The sequence below is a fragment of the Cygnus olor genome, chromosome 20, assembly GCF_009769625.2.
Source record: "Cygnus olor isolate bCygOlo1 chromosome 20, bCygOlo1.pri.v2, whole genome shotgun sequence".
NCBI classification, from domain to species: Eukaryota; Metazoa; Chordata; class Aves; order Anseriformes; family Anatidae; genus Cygnus; species Cygnus olor.
The window spans coordinates 9,885,519-9,896,927 of record NC_049188.1 but is presented as its reverse complement, the minus strand read 5'-3'; the positions used below and the strand labels follow the sequence as shown (position 1 = coordinate 9,896,927).

The 11,409-nt window shown below is 42.9% G+C and overlaps 1 long non-coding RNA gene across 1 annotated transcript; it reads right to left on the bottom strand.

Moving 5' to 3' along the window:
* Nucleotides 1-1,245: 1,245 nt before the first annotated feature.
* On the bottom strand, nucleotides 1,246-8,880 carry LOC121057979. The gene is made up of 4 exons (XR_005814046.1): nucleotides 8,631-8,880; nucleotides 4,776-5,045; nucleotides 3,747-3,850; nucleotides 1,246-2,050 (listed from the first exon to the last, which is right to left on the bottom strand). It is a non-coding gene; the product is annotated as an uncharacterized LOC121057979 (long non-coding RNA).
* Between the last annotated feature and the right edge of the window lie 2,529 nt (nucleotides 8,881-11,409).

Below are 11,409 nucleotides of genomic sequence, written 5' to 3'. Positions count from 1 at the left end.
GTCCCATTGCTCCATCTAATACTGTTGCCTACTTCTTCCCACCACCTACCCCGTGCTGTTCCTCAACAGAAGGAAGTGTGCTGTCCAAAGACGTGTGCTGCCTTCTGCGAGGTTCTCACCCAGGCACTCTCAGTTCATCTTGCTGCCTTTCAAAAATGACTCTCCCTTTCTCCCATGGCTTTACGTCCACCTCACTCTTGCTACTCAGACCCAATGCCCATCACAGGCCCTGGACAGTTTTCTGTGCAGACATGGGGCAAGCAGCAGAGCAGTTTTCAAGATGCTTTACAGCCCCATGCTGCTGTATTCAGACTGGAACATTTGAACTCCAAACTGAGCAACTGAACTCACATCAAAATTGCTGCTGACAGTGTAACTAAATAAAAGACCTACTTTTCTAATCCCCGAGGCCAATACAAGAACAGTGGTGAAGGAATGGATATTCTTCATCCATCTGGCTGCAGTGATCACCATTAAATTTGAACATAAAGCTCAAAGCACCCATGGAGTGTCACCAAAATTCCTGGAGTGAGCTGTCAGATGGTAATAAATCACTTGCAAATGACTTTATGGGTGGAATCATAAACTGATTTTGAAGCAAAAGTTTTATGGAAAGTCACTGAATTTGGGGGTGAATAAAAGTTTTGATTTCTTCCCTTCCTCTCTTTTCCCCCCTCAGTCCAGGCCACCCCATGCCATCACACCAACAAATTAATCAAGTTTGAGTGCCCAACTTAAAACTTCTGGGGGAATGTCTATCTGTTTTGTTTGGATTTGCAGATGAACAGCATGTTCTGCTGAAGATCATGACTTCCTGATGATGCTTGTGTCAACCCCAAGCCAGGGGTGACCTAATAGCAAGAGAAAAGCAGGCTAAATGTGCAGAAGATGATTTTATGGGCACAAAGTTAAAGAGAACCCCTGACAAGAAGCCAATACAGCTCATGCACTTCCCCAGACTATTTAGACAAATGGCCCACACAATATAGTCCCACTGGCAGCTCCATGAGTAGTGGGGTAGCAGGAGGCAAGTACAGTATCCATATATTCACAGGTACCTCTAATGTACACAAAAATATATAATAAGTATCAGCAGTCTTCATTAGAGTGCAACCAAGAATTATGGAGATCCTAACCTTGCAAGCCGAATAAATTATTGCCAGAGGATTATTATGTATTCTAACAATATCTAATGTACCTCTTTGTCTCTCATAAATTACAGGGCATCGTGTGACTCCTAGAATATACTTCATCTCATGCATAGCCACTATGTAGTCATTTTTTTTTTTTCTTCCAAATACACACAATAGAGACTCTAATCAGCATGATCTTGCATAGAGATTTTAATAGCCGAGAAAAGCGTACTTGTAGTCACACGTTCTTGGGCCTGGTGTAACTATTTCAATTACCAAAGCAAATGACCACAATTTAAATGTGCTGATAAAGGGGAAGCTCATTTGCACTGTGTATATAAGAATATCATTATTAGCTACATACACCTCCATTCACAGTTGCATAGGAATTTTACCAGTGCGCAAAGTATCTCTACCTAGTGCATGCTATGGTAGTGTGGCTGTGATTATTTGAATTTCTGCCTTTTGTGAAAAAAATTGGCACCTGCTTCTACATTGACTTGTCCATTGCGGACTTAACAATGACTCCCAACAGAGAGTCATCAAACTCAGTTCACTCCAGCAACCAGAAAAAAAAAAATCCCTTGTATTTTGGTACCTTCCACTTACAGATGAGTAGAGATGGCACCTAAAAAAATTTCGGCTCTGGTACTCTGTGTGCATTAGCACCAGAAAAACTAGTGGATTTACATCAAGAAATAGCTGGCCTTCAGATGATCTTGAAATTAACAGAACATGGTGCATTTGTTCTTCTTTGCAGAGTGCTTTGTCCACATCCAGGCAACACAGGAATTGTCTATTACTTTCCAACAGACTTACCCACATATCGGATACCTGCTTCAAGGTTTTTAAAAGGCTGGATACACCAACAGGCACCACACAGTTAGAAAGTTCTGTACCCCAGCACCAACTCTTTTCTGTTGCGAAAGACATGAAAAATACATTTAGTACTGCGCTGTATTAAACTGCAAAGAAAGCTATAATTACTTTTTAAAATCCCATTCCGTTTACAAGGCCACAAGGACGATTGTTTTGCATTATTCTCTCAAATGTTTCCTGTTTCAGGCTCCTTTTACCACTTAGACTGGCACATACACGCACACTAACACCCTCTTTTAATATGAAGAGTCCAAGGATATTGTGCTTGAGACTTCACGGACTGTATTTTAAATATATATTAACAAGATGACGGATACCTGGAGTAGACCAGTCAGGGAAAGCAAACGAAGACAAGAAATATTCTCAGGGTGTTATTGATTAACTGTTTTTCAGAACAGAGGGAATCATTTTTAACTGGTTTAAACTATGATGGACTCAAGTGGAAAATGCAAGCAGAGTTAGCAAGGAGCATAATTGACTGGGCATGGAACTAAGTAACCTCTCAGCACGCTGGAAGTGGTGGAGCGAGGGGGGTGACAGCCAGGGCTGCTCCGGACCCAGAGCCCTTTCTTCCCAAAGTGAACTCTGCCAGCAGCCAAAGACGACAACGACAAGTAAAGGGAGGGGGGAAGAAAAAGGAAAAAAAAAAAAAAATGGGTCCAGCCACTCAGTTACATGATCTAAATTCTAATCAAACATCATTTAAAGCATGTTTTATTTCAGCCTCTGGAGAGATAGTCCCTCCTGACTCCTCACCATGGCAACCGGTGTCTCATTTCAGAAGTGTCATGCCACATTATCATCTTGCCGGCTCACACACTCCTGCCTGACAAGTTCTCTCTGCCCCTTGTGACAACCGTTCCAGGCTTATGCTGTTTATTTTTGGTGTCAGGCTGGCCCTGGCAGATTGAAAGGCAACCTCAACCCCTTGAACAACAAGCACCACACCCCACTTGGTGATAAGAGATGATTTGAGAAGATATTTGCTTACATGTGTATAAGCAATTTGCTGTATGATGAAGCCCCAGTGTGTCTGTGTGAATGCACGCATATGTATATGTGTGCAAAGGGGAAGGAATTGCAGAAGCGTAACGTTTCATGAGAAAGCAAACAATTCATTTCAGATCCCAGGTAGTAGGTTTCAATCATCCGATCCTGTTATACACACAAACAATATGAAATATAGGCCAAAAAGGCATCATAGGAGCTCTCTCCTAAGAGAAATGAAAGCAAAGCTAGACATTGTCTCTGCAAAATACCCTCATGGCGTCCCTGCAGAGTGCTGCAAGATACAGCAGCAAAAGCACTCCGTGGAAGGAATGGAAACAAAACATAATAATTTGATAAGGAAACATGCTAGAGAGATGCTTTGGGTCAGATTCATCTCTGCTATTGTAGTACCAATTTGGAACAACAACGTTGTTGTCAACGAATTACTTGGGATTGTCTGCAATCAGAATTACAGAAGCTCCACTCATATTCAAGTAACAGATTGGGTTCATCACAGAGACAACTTCCTTTTAACTATGTTTTTTTCAGCCCCTACATAAGTATGACTAAGTCTACAGCTAAGGTCCCTTAGTGTAAGTGCAATAGTAATTATAAAAAAGTATGTATTACATTTGCTTTTAATAGTAAACATAAGAATATAGCAATTTTTTTTTGTATTTATTTGGCTGGCAGTGGCAGTAGAGCAGTGCTTCATTCCATTCAGAGTTAGGAACATTTTCCTACCTCCCCATCCAAGCAGGCAGAGAACAAGTTGTTCCTGGATGAATTGTTCTGTTGTTACCTATCATTAGGCCAGGAGGTAAGCTGCAAGGAGTCAGATACAATGTCTAGGTAGCAAAAGCACAAAGAAGAAATGAAGGAATAGGTGTCGGCAGTGCAGAGATCAACACAGATTTCATATTTACTATCCAGACTAGTATCTGTAGCCTGTGACAGAAGGTGGTTGAGGATCCACCCTGGAAAAAGCGCATTAAACAGAGAGAACATTCCTCTTAGTTAAAACATCAGGAGTCATCAAAAGTGATTTTTTTTCAAACAAGTTGCAGCTATGCTGAGACGTATGGAATCCTAGTCTCACGTTAATCAATAACTGATTTTCCAATTATCATTTTCATGGACAATAATCAATTTGAATGTTGCTAACCAAATTAATAGAATCTAATTTTCACAATAGCCACACAAACCCAACAGAATGTAATGTGTCACTCAACGCTGTCACAGCACCACAAACACCAGTATCATAAAATGTGTACATCATTTTCACCAGAGAGCCAAAAGAGTAGTAACACTGAAATATCGGCCAGTAGCTTGGGAACATTTTACTTAAAGCAAGAAAAGCAGTGTTAAATGCAATATATATGATAAAGGGCTTATATATGTCAGGTCATCTGCAGATATTGGAGTTCCCAACCATGCGTTTAATGGGGAAAACAGAGTACCATCCTCTGATAAGCAGCCAAAAAGGACTGATTTCTACTAACTTCATTGTGATATTGTCACACAAGCGATCAGGAAGCTGGTTACTGACAGCATGCCTCAAATACAATTGCTGCAGTGATCTCTCTTTTCTGCTTAACACAGGTCATCAAACCTCTGTACCAATTTCTCTGTGGCTATGTCTATCCCAACATAGGTGGGCTCCTCCAGCAACGATCACCAGGCTGTGAGTAATATCTACAAAGTTATTGATGGAAAGACTGATTCTAAAGTCATAAAACGGAAGAGTATAAAACCCCAAAGTTCGGACAATACCTGTTCAAGACAGCCATCACACCAACAGGCAGCGATGGTCCCTAAGAGACACAGCAGCTGGAGACTGGTCCTGGTAACAATGGCCATGGGGGGATATCACAGGCAGGTCCATGACTGCTTTTGGCAGTGCTGAGTGTTGTGGGCAATGCTGGTCTCAGCCATGCCTCTCAAAGTGTTCTCACCTTTTCAGAGCTGTGTGGTGAGAAAGGAGCCCAGGACGGAAGAAATGAACGTGGCTGGAAGAGGGACAGTCTGAAGTCTGGCACAGCACTGCAAAACAAAACAAGGTACAACAGCATTTGAAAGATGGCTGTGAGATTTGTAAAACTGAGACAGTTCAAAGCAGAGCTTCTCCATTACACACGTGGCACTAGGGATAAAAACAGGTAACACGGGCAACTTGTGGACAATCTCTTGCCTCTAGCAAAGGCTATAAAATTCATCCAGTAGGTGACTCAAAGACTGAATGTCAGTTAGAGCTGGGCATACAAATTCTCCTGAAAAAGTGAGGCATGCCAACATCAAATAGCTGCATGCCTACTGTTGTGCAATTAATTTAGTTCACAGGCATGTCTCCATGCACTGCTTTAGCCCTGGGAAACAGATATGCATGCGCTTTACCATGGAGTTCACACAGGTTGCAATGTAAACAAAATTTGACCCATTATCTTTTATGTTATCTCATAGAAAGATTCATAAACTGGGCAAAAACACACAATTAACTGAGATGCAATCTTTGATCAAATAGGGAGCTAATTGGAAAAAACAGCTTTCATTAAAAACAAACAAACAAAGCAATATGTTCATTTAATTTTAATCCATTTTCTAGTAACTGTACCATAGAAAGACAGAGGCTTACAATAGAAGGGCATTTGTAAACAAAATATGATAATCCCAAGACACACTAATGGCATTTTACAGAGTTGGTAAGAAGAGAGCATGTACATTTTTAAAACTATAAAATGGGGAGAATTAACATTGATTATGGAGCGGCAATGAAACTCCAGAGTTGCAAGTCCCATAAAAAGCTATAAACATGGCAAATGCTACTGGAAGTCTTTCCAGAAAAGAGAAAAGGAAAACAAGGGAATATTTCACAACGCAGAAACAGCATCCAGGGTAAGAAGGTAAGGAGTGATGCCTATATGGCTGCAAATATATATATATATATATATATATATATATATATATATGTACACGTTGCTACTACCACATAACCCAGCCTGGGAGACTTGCATTCCCAAATGCCCAAGTATCTACACACCCCTTCACAGGTGTAAAAAAATCCAACTGGCACACAATGACTGCAGTGATGAAATGCTGAAAGAGAACTCGCATTGCCTATACAGTCCATCTACTCATCTCTGACACTACTTTTTTGTACCACCTGTTATACTCCATTAAAGCAAACCACCGATGTTCTTCAGCAAACAAATATAGTCCTAGGAAAGGACTCAAAGTCTGGCAGGAATTCAGCTTTGGCATGCAAATCCCATATTTTCATCTTACATTTGCAGTTGCTCGTGCATATCTACATATCCATCTGTATACCTATCTTCATAAAAACCTAACTGCAACAAAATAAACGATAATAATTCTCCTATTTCTCTCTTTCCACTATTCTCCACCAGAAAGCTGGTAATAAAACAACAAGCTCTCTAAAGTAGACATTACCAACCCAGGCCATGCAAACAAACACTTCACCATTTTATAATCTCACATGTCGAATGAACATCATCGTTCCCTTTGGTGCCTTAAAATATCAGGTCCATAAAATTACTAAAAGGCAGAGCAGCAATGCTGCCTACCACTAGCGCTGCCTAGAACAGACAAGGAAGCTAACAGTGCCTTCCTTTTTCCTCTGAAAATCCTCTTCCCTCCACAGGTCCAGGCAATGTTCTCTCTGTAGTCTCCCTAACTGAATGGCTGCCTTTTGACTTTTCACATTTGGTATGTCAGTTCTCTTTTCCCCCCCCCCAAAGTCAAAGACGACCGCACAATGTATCCGTGACTCTAGTCCCCTCCTAGCTACCCACGAAGATACAACCACATCTACCTACGAGAAATGTTGTTTGCAAGTAAAGTCTGAAGCCTCCAAGCTTCATCTCTATCACCCTCACTTGTTTGTGGCGTTGAATTTGCAAAGCAGTGTTTATTGTGTGAAGTGCTTGCAGAGGTAACAGGCAAGCGAGGCCCACCTTCTGTGTGAGCTTCCCTGGCAGAAAATCTGTCTCAAAACTGGGGTCAGCATCACCCTAGCACGGAAGCAGAGTGCTTAGAGCAGAAATTGGTGGCAAGATGCAACCTCAAGCCCTGAGCCATTTAGTGTGGATGCAGCTGTGTCTCCCTGCCTTTCTGCAAAAACAGGATGCCAGCATTTCCCTAACTCTCAGCAGCACAGAGAGGCTAAACAAGAGATAGCGTGGGCCACTGAATATGGGAATTAAAGTGAGAGTAATCCCTTATATAGTCTGGTCTGTCCATTGCTGTAGTTGTTTTTAAATAATAGCATACACAGCAACTGGCTTTTCCAGGAAACGTATAAGACTTTCAAGCTTTATTCTTTCAGAGCAGTGCTAAAAAAAAAAAAAAAATTTTTTTTTTAAAAAGGACCATCACTGATTAAAAATAGAAAATGAAAATGTGAGCATAGCCGCTATGGGCTCTCCTTGGTGCAGAATGCCAGATTTATGACAAGTGTATAATTTTGCAGACTAATAAGATCAAGTTGGTGGCAAAAGAGGAAGGGGGGAACGGAAATAAAGTCTGAGCTTTGGGGAGAGAACGAAGGAGCCTGGTGAAAATGCTGATATTTACTTACTGTAAATGTTGAGCCTATAAAACGTTCCCTCACACAGCAGCCTAAAGTGCCAGGCAGACAACAACAATAGCATGCTTGAATGAAGTTATATATTGTTTTGTGAAAGCGGCAGCTCACAGCAGAACTGAGATTAATAACAACCGCAGCTTTTGTGGTGTAAGTTACAAGAGCACACCAACACTTTCTGATAGCATTCAGCCTGGCAAAGCGATAGCTACAGCGCTAGGGCTGCTATTTACATGAATGTATCATCTCTGGTTTTGTTTGTGGGTTGTCTTTTTTTTCTTTTTTTTCAAACCAAAGTGAAGAGGGAATGAATTTCAGGGGTGCTGCCTGATCAACAACAAACGCTCCAGTTCCTCTGAGACAAAGGAATTCAACTCGCAGATAAAATCTCTTGCAAACCTCTGTGTTGATAGCAGGTATTTGCAACGAAGCCGGGGCTCCTGTGTAGATGAATTTCTTGCAAGACTTTTGTCTCACAAAGCCACCAGGGATTGCCGGGCTCCCAGCGCAGAACCTCTAGCCATATTTACTTGGGGGTGTGAGTTTTTATAGACATTTGTGCAGCTTTGTGGAACGTGTGAGGGGTCAACACCTCCCTGTCGGGGTGTCCTGGGTCTGGGGCCGTTTCGAGGCCGTTTGCCGAGGCGAGGACCCTCACCCCGGTGTCGGACGCCTCCTTCCCCCCGGCCACCAGGGCGGCAGGGCCGCGCTGCCCCCCGCCGTCGGGCTCCTTCGTTAATTGTTGTTTGTGTGTTTATTTAATGAGGTGTGGAGCAGCCTCTAGTGGCGGACGGCAGGCAGCGGCTCAACCACAAGCGGGCCGGCTGGGCTGAGGCGCTGCCGGGGGTTTCTTGGCGGTGAGCAGGAGCTGAGGGGCCGAGGCCGCCCCGGCAGCCTGCGGCTTGCTTCAGCCGCGACGCCCGCGCGGGTCTCTGCCCTTGTGCTCCCTCACCGCCTCACGGGGCCCCAGTTCCCGACACAAACAGAGCGAAACCCCCCCAAAACGCTCACTCTGCCCGAGGCCTTACCTGAGGAGGCTTCGGCCCGGGTTAGGCTCTCCCAGTGTAGGTGCTGCCCTGGCTGTGAGGGAAGCAGCCCTCCCGCTGGCTTCCAAGGGGACATGTTTCTTCTTCTTTTCCTTGTTTCCATCCATCTGAGGCACAAATTAATCAGTCCTGGAGATAGGGGTGAGGGTGTCTACCGAACAACACAGCTGGAGGCAGCTGTCTCCTCACCAGCATGGCCTGAGGAGGTCGAGGTGCACCCTCTCACGGGCAGTAGAAGCCTTACTGTGGAACTGTACTGGGAGGGGAAAAAATATCAAAAACCAAAAAACTTCCTTTTGGTTCCCTTTCCCCTTTATTTATGCCCCTAAACTCTGCCCAGAAGCCCTCTGAGCTCAGAGGATGGGCCACACATCCCCCTGGGCCAGCACCCCTCCGGCAGCCACTCGCCCAAGTGTCAATTTCCTCCTGCTTTTAACCACTGACAAGTCTGATTCACCATGTCTGGCGGTAACCACCTAGATTGCACTCACCTACTACAGGGATGCTCGGAGCTTTAATTAGTTAGAATGTGTGAATCAAACATCATTAATTGAATCTTGTTGCAGAAACACCGAATATTGCCTGGCCAGTGCTGGGGCTGGACTCACACTCACTGGTTCCCCAGTCAGGCTAGGGGCCCTCAAATCCTTGCAGCATTTGTTCCCTTCCTCATGTGTCTGAACTGTGCTTCCTTCAGTTAAATTCACCTCCATAATCACTTTATCTTGTGTCCTGCAGATCCTCCAACATCGCACCATCTCCCAGCTCACACCCAGCACCACAGAAACCAATGCATCCTCACAAGTACCCAGGAGCTCAGAGCTCAACCAGGCACTTGCATGTCCCACATTTGCACTTTTACTCCAGATTACACGTCTGTACTGTGTTACATCCAACCTTTCCTGCCACTGCAGAAGTTATATCTTTTGGCTCTTCCGGGCTTATGATTTGCACGAATTCCTCAGAAAGCCTCTGTCGGTTTTCTTCTCCTTTTATTGGCACGACTTCCAATTTTTGAATCTTTGATGGTTTTCCTTAATTGAACTCATAACTTCTCCTAAGTATTTCTCTACTGCAACCCCAGATTAAGACACACATTGGCCTCCCAGCCATGAAAGGTACCTTCCTCTGTACACCTTTAGTTCCTGGAAAGCTTCCTTAGACCTCTGGACTTGCCATTTGCAGGAATCTCTCCATTACTGGTCTTCAGAGAGGTTCCCATTTCCTGCAACAGTTTTCCTGCTTTTTGCTGACTCTGCTGAAAATCTTGAAAGGGGGTTGACATGGACCACATGCTTTCAGGGTCTTTCAGTGCTCTAATTTGTCCATCACCTCTGCTCAGTTTCCTTCAATATTTCTTCTTTATGCAAAAGGAAATTTATCTTTCATGCTGGCATCTGCCCTGCCATCTGCCTTTGTGAACATGAAGGCAAAACTGTCAGTGATTTTTATTTTTTTTTACACAATGTCTATCAATAAATAACCCTCAGCAGCTTTTAGAGTCTTTCCATTGCTGATCTATTATTCCTTTGGCCCATGCAACATTCCTTGTTATTTATTATAACCTTTTTCACAGTCTTCCCTTTATTTCCCATCACTGATTGTCTTGTCACTTCTGCTCATTGCTTCATTCTGCTCTTGCAGTTTCAGGACCAAATGTTGGCACATCCTTTTACCTCCGCACAGGCAGGGCTGCAGGAGCTCTCAGGAAGACAACCAGCCTCTTAAAATGGGAGAATTTTAAGGGTGGCAAAACTCAGACAAATTATATTCTACAAGTATATGGCACATAAGAGGGAAGGCAGCAAAAACCTTGTGCTGATTGTGAATGTCACTGGCCATTCCATAATAAATGTATGTTTTACACTATAATATCATATAATATGTTACCTCTTGAATACCTACCCCTGTATATTTTCCATTTCTTTCTGTTTTATTCTGATTTTCTTGGAACTTTCTGCTTGTTTTTCCCAACCAAGAAAAAATTCTCTATTCCCTTTCCTGAAACTCAGTTTATTTTTTGTGACAGTGGTCACAGACCGTGATTACTGATTCTAGTCAGCATAAAGTACCAATCAGAATGAAACCACAACCATGAGTTTTAGTTTATATACAATGCACACTGTGAGGGCTCTGAAAATTTCTGCAGCTTCATAACTAATGTTCTAGTCTATCTCAGCAGAGCTCCACGAGGAAAAGATTTGGCTCTATGAATTTGCAGTTAGGTACCTAAGAGAATAAATCAGTTCTTTTACCAAGGAACAAAGATTGTCCTGAACTATGTAAACAAGATCCCTCTTTTAAGGGCAATTTCAGTTTTTTTCTAGCCCAAACTTCCAGTGAGATCATCTTCGTTACACATATACACGCCCCTATTTTTTTTCTTCCTTTTTAGAGATGACTAAGGGTCATCTCTAGTTTTTAATAGTTGTGACCACCTTAGCTCCTACAAAAGCAAGTGCTAAAAAGCCACAGCCCTAGGGTCAAAGTAGAAATGGTCTTTATTTATAGGGAGCACATTTAACTGTCATGCAGTTCCTGCCCATTTTTTGTCGCCATTATTAATCAGGTACTCTAGTCACCCCTACCTCTATATATGCTCAGCTTTTGAGGGATTAGCAGCACCACCCTGAACACTTCATGGGACAAGGGAACCAATAAAAAGGCATTCATGAAAATGACCATTTCAAGGGAGATAAAATATCATTATGTGAAATGGATTTGCTGGCACTCCTCACCAAATTTAGCACCTATTAAATTA